A 15,186-nucleotide genomic window follows, 5' to 3' on the forward strand; every position below is an offset into this window, starting at 1 on the left:
CATTTTGAGTATCTGGTGATGCCGTTCGGACTTGCCAATGCTCCATCTGTTTTTCAGTCTTTTATGCATGACATTTTCCGTGAGTATCTGGATAAATTCTTGATTGTTTACTTGGATGACATTTTGATCTTCTCAGATGATTGGGAGTCTCATGTGAAGCAAGTCAGAATGGTTTTCCAGGTACTGCGTGCTAATTCCTTGTTCGTGAAGGGATCAAAGTGTCTCTTCGGTGTGCAGAAAGTTTCATTTTTGGGGTTCATCTTTTCCCCTTCTACTATCGAGATGGATCCGGTTAAGGTTCAGGCCATCCAGGATTGGACTCAGCCGACATCTCTAAAAAGTCTGCAGAAATTCCTGGGCTTTGCTAATTTTTATCGTCGTTTCATCTGTAATTTTTCTAGCATTGCCAGACCATTGACCAATTTGACCAAGAAGGGTGCTGATTTGGTTAATTGGTCTTCTGCTGCCGTGGAAGCTTTTCAGGAGTTGAAGCGTCGTTTTTGCTGTGCCCCTGTGTTGTGTCAACCTGATGTTTCTCTTCCGTTCCAGGTCGAGGTTGATGCTTCTGAGATTGGTGCAGGGGCGGTTTTGTCACAGAGAGGTTCTGGTTGCTCAGTGTTCAAACCATGTGCTTTCTTTTCCAGGAAATTTTCTGCTGCTGAGCGTAATTATGATGTGGGCAACCGAGAGTTGCTGGCCATGAAGTGGGCATTCGAGGAGTGGCGTCATTGGCTTGAGGGTGCTAAGCATCGCGTGGTGGTTTTGACTGATCATAAGAACCTTACTTATCTTGAGTCTGCCAAGCGCTTGAATCCTAGACAGGCCCGTTGGTCGTTATTTTTTGCTCGTTTTGATTTTGTGATTTCATACCTTCCGGGCTCTAAAAATGTGAAGGCGGATGCTCTGTCTAGGAGTTTTGTGCCCGACTCTCCGGGGTTATCTGAGCCGGCGAGTATCCTCAAGGAAGGAGTCATTGTGTCTGCCATCTCCCCTGATTTGCGGAGAGTGTTGCAGAAATTTCAGGCTAATAAACCTGATCGTTGTCCGGCCGAGAAACTGTTCGTCCCTGATAGGTGGACTAGTAAAGTTATCTCTGAACTTCATTGTTCGGTGCTGGCCGGTCATCCAGGAATCTTTGGTACCAGGGAGTTGGTTGCTAGATCCTTCTGGTGACCATCTCTGTCACGGGATGTGCGTGCTTTTGTGCAGTCCTGTGGAATTTGTGCTAGGGCTAAGCCCTGCTGTTCACGTGCCAGTGGGTTGCTTTTGCCCTTGCCGGTCCCGAAGAGGCCTTGGACACATATTTCGATGGATTTCATTTCTGACCTTCCCGTTTCTCAAAAAATGTCGGTCATTTGGGTGGTCTGTGATCGCTTTTCTAAAATGGTCCATCTGGTGCCCTTGGTTAAATTGCCTTCCTCCTCTGATTTGGTGCCTTTGTTCTTCCAGCATGTGGTTCGTTTACATGGCATTCCTGAGAATATTGTTTCTGACAGAGGTTCCCAGTTTGTCTCGAGGTTCTGGCGAGCCTTTTGTGGTAGGATGGGCATTGACCTATCTTTCTCCTCGGCCTTCCATCCTCAGACTAATGGCCAGACCGAACGAACCAATCAGACCTTGGAAACATATCTGAGATGTTTTGTTTCCGCTGACCAGGATGATTGGGTGTCATTTTTGCCGTTGGCTGAGTTCGCCCTTAATAATCGGGCCAGCTCGGCTACCTTGGTCTCTCCATTTTTCTGTAATTCTGGGTTCCATCCTCGTTTCTCTTCAGGACAGGTTGAGTCTTCGGACTGTCCTGGTGTGGATTCTGTGGTGGACAGGTTGCAGCAGATCTGGACTCAGGTAGTGGACAATTTGACCTTGTCCCAGGAGAAGGCTCAGCTTTTCGCTAATCGCAGACGCCGTGTGGGACCCCGACTTCGTGTTGGGGATCTGGTTTGGTTATCTTCTCGTCATATTCCTATGAAGGTTTCCTCTCCTAAATTTAAACCTCGTTTTATTGGTCCGTATAGGATTTCTGAGATTCTCAATCCGGTGTCTTTTCGTCTGACCCTCCCAGACTCCTTTTCCATACATAATGTATTCCATAGGTCGTTGTTGAGGAGATACGTGGCACCTATGGTTCCATCTGTGGAGCCTCCTGCCCCTGTTTTGGTGGAGGGGGAATTGGAGTATATTGTGGAGAAGATTTTGGATTCTCGTGTCTCTAGACGGAAACTCCAGTATCTGGTCAAATGGAAGGGTTATGCTCAGGAAGATAATTCCTGGGTTTTTGCCTCTGATGTCCATGCCCCAGATCTTGTTCGTGCCTTTCATGTGGCTCATCCTGGTCGGCCTGGGGGTTCTGGTGAGGGTTCGGTGACCCCTCCTCAAGGGGGGGGGTACTGTTGTGAATTCTGTGGCTGAGTTCACTTCTGTGGTCACAAGTGGTATTGCAGTCTCTGGGCTTCCTCCCTCAGGTGTTTTGGTGAGCTCGTTGGCTGCCTTGCTATTTAGCTCCACCTGAGTCTGTCTTCCTTGCTCCTTGGCAATGTTCCAGTGTTGGATCTGAGCTACTGCATCTTTCCTTGGGCCTGCTGCTCTGCTAGATAAGTGCTTCTAGTTTGTTTTCTGTTTTTTCTGTCCAGCTTGTTATTAACTTTTGCTGGAAGCTCGGAGAAGCAAAGGGGTGCACCGCCGTGCTGTTAGTTCGGCACGGTGGGTCTTTTTGCCCCTTTGCGTGGTTTTCGTTTTAGGGTTTTTTGTAGACTGCATAGTTCTCTTTGCTATCCTCGCTCTGTCTAGAATATCGGGCCTCACTTTGCTGAATCTATTTCATTCCTACGTTTGTCTTTTCATCTTGCTAACAGTCATTATATGTGGGGGGCTGCCTATTCCTTTGGGGTATTTCTCTGAGGTAAGTCAGGCTTGTATTTCTATCTTCAGGCTAGTCAGCTCCTCAGGCAGTGCCGAGTTGCATAGGTAGTGATAGGCGCAATCCACTGCTGCTTATAGTTGTGTGAGGATAGATCAGGTACTGCAGTCTACAGAGATTCCACGTCTCAGAGCTCGTCCTATTGTTTTTGGTTATTGCCAGATCTCTGTATGTGCGCTGATTACTGCACGCTGTGTTGCCTGATTGCCAGCCATAACAGGGGAGATGACATACAGGTACATACTATATACAGGGGAGAAGACACAGGTATACGCTATATACAGGGGAGATGACACACAGGTATATACTATATACAGGGGAGATGACACACAGGTATATACTATATACAGGAGGAGATGACACACAGGTATATACTATATACAGGGGGAGATGGCATACAGGTACATACTATATACAGGAGGAGATGACAAACAGATATATACAGGAGCAGATGACACACAGGTACATACTATATACAGGAGGAGATGACATACAGGTACATACTATATACAGGAGGAGATGACACACAGGTATATACTATTTACAGAAGCAGATGACACACAGGTATATACTATATACAGGAGGAGATGACACACGTATATACTATATACAGGAGGAAATGACATACAGGTATATACTATATAAAAGAGGAGATGACACATAGGTATATAAAGGAGGAGATGACATACAGCAGGTATATACTATATACAGGGGAGATGACATACAGGTATATATTATATACAGGAGATGACATACAGGTATATACTATATATAGGAGGAGATGACATACAGGTATATAGTATGTACAGAAGAGATGACATACAGGTATATACTATATACAGGAGGAGATGACACATAGGTATATACAATATACAGGAGGAGATGACATACAGCAGGTATATACTATTTACAGGGGAGATGACATACAGGTATATACTATATACAGGAGATGACATACAGGTGTATACTATATATAAGGGAGATGACAAACATGTATATACTGAGGGGAAAATGAGATGTGTGAGGTGAAAATGAGGGGTGTGAGGTGAAAATGAAAAGGTGTGAGTGCAAAATGAGAGGAGGGAAAATAGTGGAGTGATCGGAAAATGACAGATGTGAGGTCGAAATGACAAGTGTTAGGGGGGAATGAGAGGAGTGAGGGGGAAAATAAGAGGCGTGAGGGGGAAAATGAGAGGTGTAAGGAAGAAAATGAGAGATGTGAGGGGGAAAATGAGAGGCGTGATGGGAAAATAAGAGAAGTGAGGTGCTATAACTAACCACAGATATTTACTATGCCCAGGCAACGCAGGGCTCTTCAGCTAGTACAATATATACACTATAACCACATTATACTAAACCAAATATTATACAACACCGCAAACAGAACAAAACCCTACTGGTCCCACTGCCGTACCTTACAGCCCCCCCTTACACGACCACATTCACCCTAAATACAATACAGTGTACAAAATTAACATTTGTTTGTTTGTTTTTTTAGTTTTTTTTTTATTATATTTCCATTATTTTATTTTTTTTAATATATATATACACACACCTACTCTAACTATCCTCTCTCCCCTCCTGTGCCTTCCCACGATATCCCTCCAATGAAGGATCCTCAAGTAACTCCCTCTTAAATTCATCTGGGGTTGCTCAAGAAATGTGTCTGGCTATGGGAATACGTGTAGGGCTGGGATGTCTTACCTGGGCCTCCTCTGAGTGTGATTCCGCCTCCGCAGCTCGAGCTTGTCTCCGGGTGGTCACAGGATATGTCTCAGCCAGAGGGGAAACCGAGAAGACAGACAACATGGGCCCCAAGTCATTTCCCAGCAAGACGTCTGCAGGCAAATCCTCCATCAAGCCGACCTCCTGGTTAGTCGTAGCCCCCAATGCCGGGTCAGCTTCACCTTGGTAGCAGTGTACAGTGGCCCGGCGGAAGGTAGCTGTTCCCGCCTTTGGCCACTGGGTATGCTGAGTCCGGTTGGGACATTGTCTTTGCAGGTGGCCCAGCTGACGGCAGGTGTGGCATCGCGCCCCAGGGGGACTGTGGTAGGCCGGGTTTTTAGCTGGTCCCCCTACAATCTTCTGTGGTTTGGGGCCTCCAGGTCCATGGGCGGACCCATAGTGACCATCTTTGATCCGGACAACTGAGGCCTCCTGGTATCATGATGTTCATCTACCAGACGAGCGGCCTCCTCAAGAGTCATTGGCCGCCTGTCCCAAAGCCATTCCTGTGTCTCAGGGGTTAGTCCATTAAAGAATCGTTCTAACAAGACGAGCTGGAGGACGTCCTCCTTAGTGGTTGCTTGGCTCCCTTGTACCCACTGTAGCATTGACCGCCGTAATTTACAGGCCCATTCAGCGTGGGTATCGGTTACGCGTTTTATAAGTCCGCTGAACTTTTGGCGGTATGCCTCTGGTGTCAGCGCATACCGGGCCAAGATCACTTCTTTGATCCGCTCATAATCCATACAGTCCTCATCAGGTACCATGCGATAGGTGTCCGCTACCCGGTCTGTCAGCTTGCTGGCCAGAATCTGAATCCATTCCTCCGGCTTCACTTGATGAAGGGCACACTGCCGCTCAAAGTCCTGCAGAGAGCCATCAATGTCTTCCTCTGCCTCCCCCAACTGTCGGAAGGCATTATACTGGATCTTTTTGTGGCTTACTGTTGAAGGTACCTGGTCGGAGGCCAGAGCTCCCCCTGCTCGCTGACTCTCCTCTCTCCGCTCTGCCATCTCCATCTTGGCCAGCTCCACTTTGGTCCGCTCTGCCATCTCCATCTTGGCTAGCTCTATCCGGGTCCGCTCGGCCATCTCTTCCTTCAGATCAGTACGCACATCAGCCATCACCTCTCGTATGATCTCTACTGCAGGGTTTGGGCCATAGAACGCCAGTCTGTTCTTTACCTCCCTCTGGAATTCAGTCTCCTCCACGTTCACATTGGGGGGCGCTGAACTGTCGTGTTCCATGATGGCTGCTATCAAATCCGCTTTTGTTTTGTTGCTGGCGATTAACCCTCGAGCTTCCACCAGATCTTTTAATGTAGTCCTCTTTAACTTCTGGTAGTTGTTTTCCATTCATTCCTTAACGCCTGTAGAAGGGGTATCACATCCCGCTGTCTGCCAGTGTAACGGGGTCTGCCGTGCTGGAGTACCTCTTTCAGTACCACCCCGTGATTCATGAGGTCCACTCTGCTTTGGCTGGAGTCGGAATGAAGGACGCTGGCTGGAATTTCTTGATTACATGGGCGCATATAAAAGATCACTGCTTCTCCACGTATTTCCAGTCTGACAACACTTTACTCACAGGACACAGAATATATATCACACAGATACAGAGGGCAGGCCAATTGAAAAGCGGCAGGCCAGACATACATTACCATAGCCGCAGGTGGCCGGAGCCTGCTGATATTTACTGTGGGAATTACAAAGGTGGGGAAGGTCAAAAGGGGAATATCTTGTCCTCTCTGCCCAGGGGCGCAGCCTGTTTGGCTGATGCATTAGGGACATGAATCTCACCTGGAACCTATTATACATATAACTGCACAACATATTCTTGGTACGGTGGGGTTCCGTAACAGCCCCCCCCCCTGGAGGGGAGTCCTGGAGGGCCCGGAACTGGTTAGAGAGATCCACCAGAGGGTTAGGGGGGGGCGGCTGGACCTTCCAATGGCACCTGGATCAGGGCTATGGAGTCAGAGGGGTCGCACTCCAAGGAGGAGGCTTGAGGCCCGGACCCCCTCTTATCCTTAGTTGTTTTCCTGTTACCCTTTTTCTTTTGCTGTGACCACTCGCCCTCTCCCTCATCCAGACTGTCACCGGATGAAGGTTCCTGGGCAGACATGGCGCCCTTTTGCTCCTCCTTTTCAAGTCTCTTGACTTCCTCGCTCAATTCGCTGTCTTTAGGATCCTCAGCTGCAAGTGAAGCACCCGGGTCAGAGTTTAGGGTCATTATTCCCTACCCCCTGTTCCCATGGCGCTGCTCCAGTCGCCTGATATTGGATGGCGGCAGCCTGCTCCTCACCGGATCCCTGCCTCCTCTGCCTCTACTGGTCCCTTCACCGACGAGATTAGTCCCGGCTTTCGCCTGTCTCGAACTCACCGCTTTCAGGACCGCTTTGGCAAAGGAACGCGGACAGCGACTGAACGGGTGACCGAGGTCACCACCAAGTTACACCTAATCCTGCCACAGGTAGCAGTGAGATGGCCAAGGTCCACACAGTGCGCATTTCTGGGTGGTACACTGCGCACTGAAGTGTGTGGGGCTGCCGCACCAATGACAGACCTTAGGCTGCCCCTGGTAGAAAATCAAGATCCTATCCCTCCCCAAAAATGTTGAGGAAGGGATATGGGTAACGGTGTTTCCTGAAACCTTCAATTTCACTATAAAGGTCCAGGCTGCTGACCAGATACCATGCTCGTCGAGGGTCTTTTCAGGAATACCGACGATGTTGCCGTATCGTCCAACTCAGGTGGAGATGACGACACAGGAAAGTGACTCCTTTACTGGTCAAAATGGTCACCTTCCTGACTGAGTTCTGACGGGATATTGCTACAGGGAGGAAATCCTGACATTCGGGGCGACCCCAAGCCAGCTCGTGGCGAGACCAGAAAAGTTCAAGGCCCTCCGGTCTCATGAAGCTGACATCGAAGTAAGAGGTCCCATAGGGATGGATCAAGGCAAAGATGTCATATGCCACGAAGCCCATCCCCAGCAGGAGCTCAGCAACCTTTGACCGATCAGGACAGGCATCCTTGCTTACCCACTGGAGACGGGCCACGTTCCTATTGTTACTCCTCTGCCCCGGTGTCGGCAGAGACCAGACAGTCTCTGCCCCTCTATCTCGGAAGGCGGAAAGACCGTGTCTCTCTATCCAGAAAGACAGATCAACCTCCCTCCCCTCCACATTGATGGAACTCTACCCTTTCCTCAGGGCGTCCAGGAAGCGCTTGTCACAATCCATGTTTGGATCTGTGGCAGATCTGGTTTTCCTCAGATTTAAACCTTTTTTCCTTTTCTGGTCATTGGGGGTTAATGCAGTTTTCTCCCCCTGGTGGCCGCTGGTGTTATTGCATTGCTGCTGGGTCAGCTGATGTTTGTGACCACTCCCACCATCTATTATAAGGTCACCTGGTGCATCAGCTGACTGTTGGTTATAGAGTTCCTTTCAGGAGACCAACCTCGTAGTAGCAGCTCCCTGGTGTCAGCCTAGTCTGGTGTTTGGAGCTCAGTTGCTGTACTATCTTTGTTGTGGAGTCTGCAGCAGTGTGCACAAGCTAAGTTCTGAGTTTTTTTATTTTGTACTTTGTGCATTCACCTTTTGGTATCGTGTTCCCCGCACTCTTATTTTGTTTATTCCTGTTTATTTGCTCTGTGGTGCTGTTTACACTGTTCACCCCCTGGGGTGGGGGTTGGGGGTTTAGTTCAGGGTTTAACAGGAGACAGGGACAGGTCAGTGACTTGGGCCTCCCTACCTTCAAGGGTACCCCCAAGTTAAGGAAAGACAGGGCTTCCCCTAGCCTGAGGGGCAGTTCAGGGGCTCAGATTCCTCGTCTCCTGTCTTCCTAGGCGGCGGATGGTCTCCTGAGGGATCTCCTCCCAGACCTGGACAAAATGCATCGGCCAACTCCTGGACAGTCTGTGGTGTAACGTGACGTTGGTGGATGGTGCGAGACATGATGTTCCAGATGTGCTCAATTGGATTCAGGTCTGGGGAATGGATGGGCCAGTTCATAGCTTCAATGCCTTCATCTTGCAGGAACTCCTGACACACTCCAGCCAAATGAGGTCTGGCATTGTCCTGCATTAGGAGGAACCCAGGGACAACCGCACCACCATATGATCTCACAAGGGGTCTGAGGATCTCATCTCGGTACCTAATGGCAGTCAGGCTACCTCTGGCGAGCACATGGAGGGCTGTGCGGCCCAATGCCACCCCACACCATTACTTACCCACTTCAAACCGGTCATGCTGAAGGATGTTGCAGGCAGCAGATCGCTCTCCATGGCATCTCCAGACTCTGTCACGTCTGTCACATTTGCTCAGTGTGAACCTGCTTTCATCTGTGAAGAGCACAGGTCGCCAGTGGTGAATTTGCCAATCCTTGTGTTCTGTGGCAAATGCCAAGCATCCTGCATGGTGTTGGGCTGTGATGACAACCCCCATCTGTGGACGTCGGGCACTCAGACCATCCTCATGGAGTCGGTTTCTAACCATTTGTGCAGACACATGCACATTTGTGCCTGCTGGAGGTCATTTTGCAGGGCTCTGGCAATGCTCCTCCTGTTCCTCCTTGCAAAAGGCTGAGGTAGCGGTCCTGCTGCTGGGTTGTTGCCCTCCTACGGCCCCCTCCACGTCTCCTGGTGTACTGGCCTGTCTCCTGGTATCGCCTCCAGCCTCTGGACACTACGCTGACAGACACAGCAAACCTTCTTGCCACAGCTCGCATTGATGTGCCATCCTGGATGAGCTGCACTACCTGAGCCACTTCTGTGGGTTGTAGAGTCCGTCTCATGCTACCACGACTGTCAAAGCACAACCTACACTCAAGTGACCAAAACATCAGCCAGAAAGCATTGGTACTGAGATGTGGTCTGTGGACCCCACCTGCAGAACCTCTCCTTTATTGAGGGGGTCTTGATAATTGCCAATAATTTCCATCTGTTGTCTATTCCATTTGCACAACAGCATGTGAAACTGATTGTCATACAGTGTTGTTTCCTAAGTGGACAGTTTGATTTCACAGAAGTTTGATTTACTTGGAGTTATATTCTGTTGTATATTGTAAAGCTGCAGTAGCATCGTACGCAGTGAAGAAGCAGTGACCCACAAATCCAAACACAAATGTCTCTTTCAATGTGTTTCTCCACAGCATTAAAGTCCAATTCACATAAATGCATATAATAATAATATAATAATAATCATTTTTATTTATATAGCGCCAACATATTCCGCAGCGCTTTACAAATTATAGACGGGAATTGTACAGACAATAGACATTACAGCATAACAGAAATACAGTTCAATACAGATACCAGGAGGAATGAGGGCCCTGCTGCTCGCAAGCTTACAAATTATGAGGAAAAGGGGAGACACGAGAGGGGGATGGTAACAATTGCTTTAGTTATTCGGACCGGCCATAGTGTAAGGCTCGGGTGTTCATGTAAAGCTGCATGAACCAGTTATCTGCCTAAGTATGTAGCAGAAATAAAAGAAAAAAACAAGGCACCCCCAATGTGTCTCACTGTATATGAAAGAATAAAATTCTTTTGCAGGAAATGTACTCACCTATTGCAGTTGTGGACCAAGGTCACAACTCCCATAAAAGCAAAACCGTAGCAGCAGGTCTCCAAAAAAATCCAAAAGGATATTGAGGGTAGTAGTCTTAGGCAAAACTGAAGACCGCGCTCACACATATGCCCTGAAGAAGAGAGTAAGAAAGCTCTTGAAACGCGTAGGCTTCAATAAAAAACCTTAAATCTACCTCGTGAGCGCGGTCTTCAGTTTTGCCTAAGACTAAGTATGTAGCAGTACAGACACAGAGGGCTAATACTGCATAAAGTGTATGAGAACATGATGCGAGGAACCTTTTTTTTTTTTTTTTTTTTTTGTAAATAGGCCACACAGGGATCGTTAGGTTAATGCGTTGAGGCGGTAGGCCAGTCTGAACAAATGAGTTTTTAGGGTACGCCTAAAACTGTGGGGATTGGGGATTAATCGTATTAACCTAGGTCGTGAATTCCAAAGAATCGGCGCAGCACGTGTAAAGTCTTGGAGACGGGAGTGGGAGGTTCTGATTATTGAGGATGCTAACCTGAGGTCATTAGCGGAGCGGAGGGCACGGGTAGGGTGGTAGACTGATACCAGGGAGGAGATGTAGGGTGGTGCTGAGCCATGGAGTGCTTTGTGGATAAGGGTAGTAGTTTTGTACTGGATTCTGGAGTGGATGGGTAACCAGTGTAATGACTGGCACAGGGTAGAGGCATCGGTGTAACGGTTGGTGAGGAATATGATCCTGGCTGCAGCATTCAGGACAGATTGGAGCGGGGAGAGTTTTGCAAGAGGGAGGCCGATTAGTAGCATATAACTTCAGTGGATTTTATCAGTGACCACTTTACACCAGTTCAAAGTAATGCATATCACATGGCTTTAGATTTGCGGTCCCTAAACAGGCCAGACTTCCCTTGTCCAGTTTCCCTGGGCGACCGCACGCCATCTCACAGTTTCTATACGTCTCCATACACACAGCCTCATATGTTGCAGACACTACACACGCCAGCCCTCCTCTGACTAGTTCTCGTGGGTGTCCTGCATCGCTGTATCACAGTCTCTTTACAGACTCTTTACTCACACAGTCGTACACAGTTCAGGATATCCTCCGGATAGCAGCCGGGCACCATATCCACCTGTTTGCAATCGTTGCACATGCTAGTTCTCTTTCGGGTACAGGACATCCACCTCCGGGTACAGGACTGTCCACATCCGACTCCTACGGGCACAGGACATCCACCTCCGGGCACAGGACTGTCCACATCCGAGACCAGTGCCATGGACGACTTGCATCTCTGTGTACGCTGCGGGTGCCAGGCTATTCAGCTGCCCTGGGTGCTGGCTCTGCTGGCCTCCATGCACTCTGCAGACCAGCACACATCAGACTGACACTGATGTGCACCTCGCACACCTGACCTGACCTGGCCAGACACCTGACACACCCATACCCCTTACTGCAGGGCTTTTAAACACACACAAACCTGTGGCCTCCAGCCACATGGAAAATCCAGACCGGAGATCCGTGACTCTCATGCACACCTATGGACTTCATCCGTCTGCATGCACATTCTGGGGAGAACAAACAGCGCCCCCTAGCTGTATCAGAGGCCACAGCCTCACATATCCTCCCCCCGTTCATACCTGTGGGGTTGAACATTTGTTACCCCGTAAGGGTGAAAGACAGGGCATCGGTATGCCCCCCTGCCCCACTCACTACATTAAGAAACCAAAGTATGGACCGGAACCATCGATCAACGCACGCATCCCTCCCCTTTGCGTTTCTCCTCCATATTTCATTTCGGGACCACCCACCCCGATCTCCATTGCAGAAGCCAAACCCTCTTTTCTGATTAACTGCAGATTTGGGCCAGTTCTGGGTGGTCTTTACTTTGTTTACTTCAGGTTCACTAACCCCACGGGTCATCCTGTCACCTAAGTATCTGCTTTCGGACCCCTGGTACCGCTTCCTCTGTACCCTTACCCGGGCCTCAGTGACTATATCACGGTGAAACGCCACGGACTGCGCTGGCAACTTTGAGCATATATCTGTACTACGCCGCACCCGAACCGGAGCCTCCCGACAATGCCGTCTAACAAGCACTCTATCAAATATACTCTGACCCCCGGCCCCTTCCTTGACCGGTGCCAGAGGGTTCCTCGTGTGCACGTCACCAGTCGCCTCTGCGATCGTACACTCTCGGCTCTTCTCATACATGCGTCTTTTATATCTGCGTCTCCGAAAGAGACCCTGGATCTGAGCTGTCCCAACCTTATCAGGGAACACCTCCAGCTCAGGGTTCAATGGGGTCCCCACAACCTCTACTGCCACAACCTCTAGAGGGAGCCTATCGGGATTACACTCTAATCCTAAATTGGCGACCCCTGTGGCATACACTTTATGATCTTTGGGTTCTATGCCCGAAACATGTTTAGCTTCTCCTGCCGCTACCTCTAGGGGGAGCCTATCGGGATTACACTCTGTCCCTAATTTGGCGACCCCTATGGCAGTTATCTCAATATTTTCAGGTTTTACGCCCAAAACAGTACATAAACACATTCTCTGCTGCAACTGCAGCGCCTCTAGCTTCTGTTGCCAGAACTGCAGCTCCTGCTGCGCAGACTTCGTGGACCCGCTGATCCACAGCAAATCTTCGTAACCCCACCGAGTTACCGCCAGAAGCCTTCAATCTTCATGGCCCCGCCGAGCCACAGCAAGACAGTCTTGAGAAAAAGAAAACAATTCCAGCCGACTTTGCACAATGCTATGCAGCATGCTTTGGGGTATGCCTCAGTTCACACTGCCCCTCGCATTCTCCACCATATGTAAAGCTGCAGTAGCATCGTACGCAGTGAAGAAGCAGTGACCCACAAATTCAAACACAAAAGTCTATTTTAATGTGTTTCTTCACAGCATTAAAGTCCAATTCACATAAATGCATATAACCTGTGATCAATTTACACCAGTTCAAAGTAATGCATATCACATGGCTTTAGATTTGCGGTCCCTAAACAGGCCAGACTTCCCTTGTCCAGTTTCCCTGGGCGACCGCATGCCATCTCACAGTTTCTATACGTCTCCATACACACAGCCTCATATGTTGCAGACACTACACACGCCAGCCTCCTCTGACTAGTTCTCGTGGGTGTCCTGCATCGCTGTATCACAGTCTCTTTACAGACTCTTTACTCACACAGTTCAGGATATCCTCCGGATAGCAGCCGGGCACCATATCCACCTGTTTGCAATCGTTGCACATGCTAGTCCTCTTTCGGATACAGGACATCCACCTCCGGGCACAGGACTGTCCACATCCGACTCCTACGGGCACAGGACATCCACCTCCAGGCACAGGACTGTCCACATCCGAGACCAGTACCATGAACAACTTGCATCTCTGTGTACGCTGCGGGTGCCAGGCTATTCAGCTGCCCTGGGTGCTGGCTCTGCTGGCCTCCATGCACTCTGCAGACCAGCACACACCAGACTGAAACTGACGTACACCTGGCCTCTCCTGGCCAGACACCTGACACACCCATACCCCTTACCGCAGGGCTTTTAAACACACACAAACCTGTGGCCTCCAGCCACATGGAAAACCCGGACCGGAGATCCGTGACTCTCTTGCACACCTATGGACTTCATCCGTCTGCATGCACATTCTGGGGAGAACAAACAGCGCCCCCTAGCTGTATCAGAGGCCACAGCCTCACAATCTATAATATAACGCTGGGAGCGTCACTCTGTCTGAAGCCTTTATTGACTGTGCAAGCGCAAGCGCCGGCGCAGTCTGGACCCCACAGAGTGACGCTTCCAGGAGATTGCGGTATGCGTAAGCACTGAACGCACACCGCGATCTCCAACGGAGAGGCAGGGACCGTGGACGCGCCAAGTATTATATTCACCTGTCCCCCGTTCCAGCGCTGCGTGCGGCTCCGTGTTCCGGGTCCTCTGCCTGTGACGTTCACAGTTCAGAGGGCGCGATGATGCGCTTAATGCGTGCTGCCCTCTGACTGAACAGTCACAGCCAGAGGAGCCGAAACACAGAGCGGACGCAGCGCTGGATCACGGCCAGGTGAATATAGCAAGTGTTGGGGGCCTGAGCTAGCGGCGATACCAGCACCTGACCCCCACAGCGTGCCGGTGTCCCCGCCTGCTCAGGCCCCCCAGCACTCGGCGCCCAGCGACGATAGGTGAGTATGGTATTTTTTTTATATATATCGCAGCAGCATACGGGGCATATACAATGGAGCATCTTATGGGGGCCATAAACCATAATGGAGCAGTGTACGGGGGCATATACAATGGAGCATCTTATGGGGGCCATCAACCATAATGGAGCAGTGTACGGGGGCATATACAATGGAGCATCTTATGGGGGCCATTAACCATAATGGAGCAGTGTACGGGGGCATATAATACCATGGAGCATCTTATGGGGTCATCAACCATAATGGAGCAGTGTATGGGGGTATATACTATGGAGCATCTTATGGGGCCATAAACCTTTATGGAGCAGTGTACGGGGCATATACTGTGGAGCATCTTATGGGGGCCATAAACCATAATGGAGCAGTGTACTGGGGCATATACTATGGAGCATCTTATGGGGCCATCAACCTTTATGGAGCAGTGTACGGGGCATATACTATGGAGCATCTTATGGGGGCCATAAACCATAATGGAGCAGTGTACGGGGGCATATAATACCATGGAGCATCTTATGGGGCCATCAACCTTTATGGAGCAGTGTACGGGGCATATACTATGGAGCATCTTATGGGGGCCATCAACCTTTATGGAGCAGTGTACGGGGCATATACTATGGAGCATCTTATGGGGGCCATCAACCTTTATGGAGCAGTGTACGGGGGTATATACTATGGAGCATCTTATGGGGGTCATCAACCTTTATGGAGCAGTGTACGGGGGTATATACTGTGGAGCATCTTATGGGGGCCATCAACCTTTATGGAGCAGTGTACGGGGCATATACTA

Source organism: Ranitomeya imitator, chromosome 2, assembly GCF_032444005.1.
Source record: "Ranitomeya imitator isolate aRanImi1 chromosome 2, aRanImi1.pri, whole genome shotgun sequence".
Classification (NCBI taxonomy): Eukaryota; Metazoa; Chordata; class Amphibia; order Anura; family Dendrobatidae; genus Ranitomeya; species Ranitomeya imitator.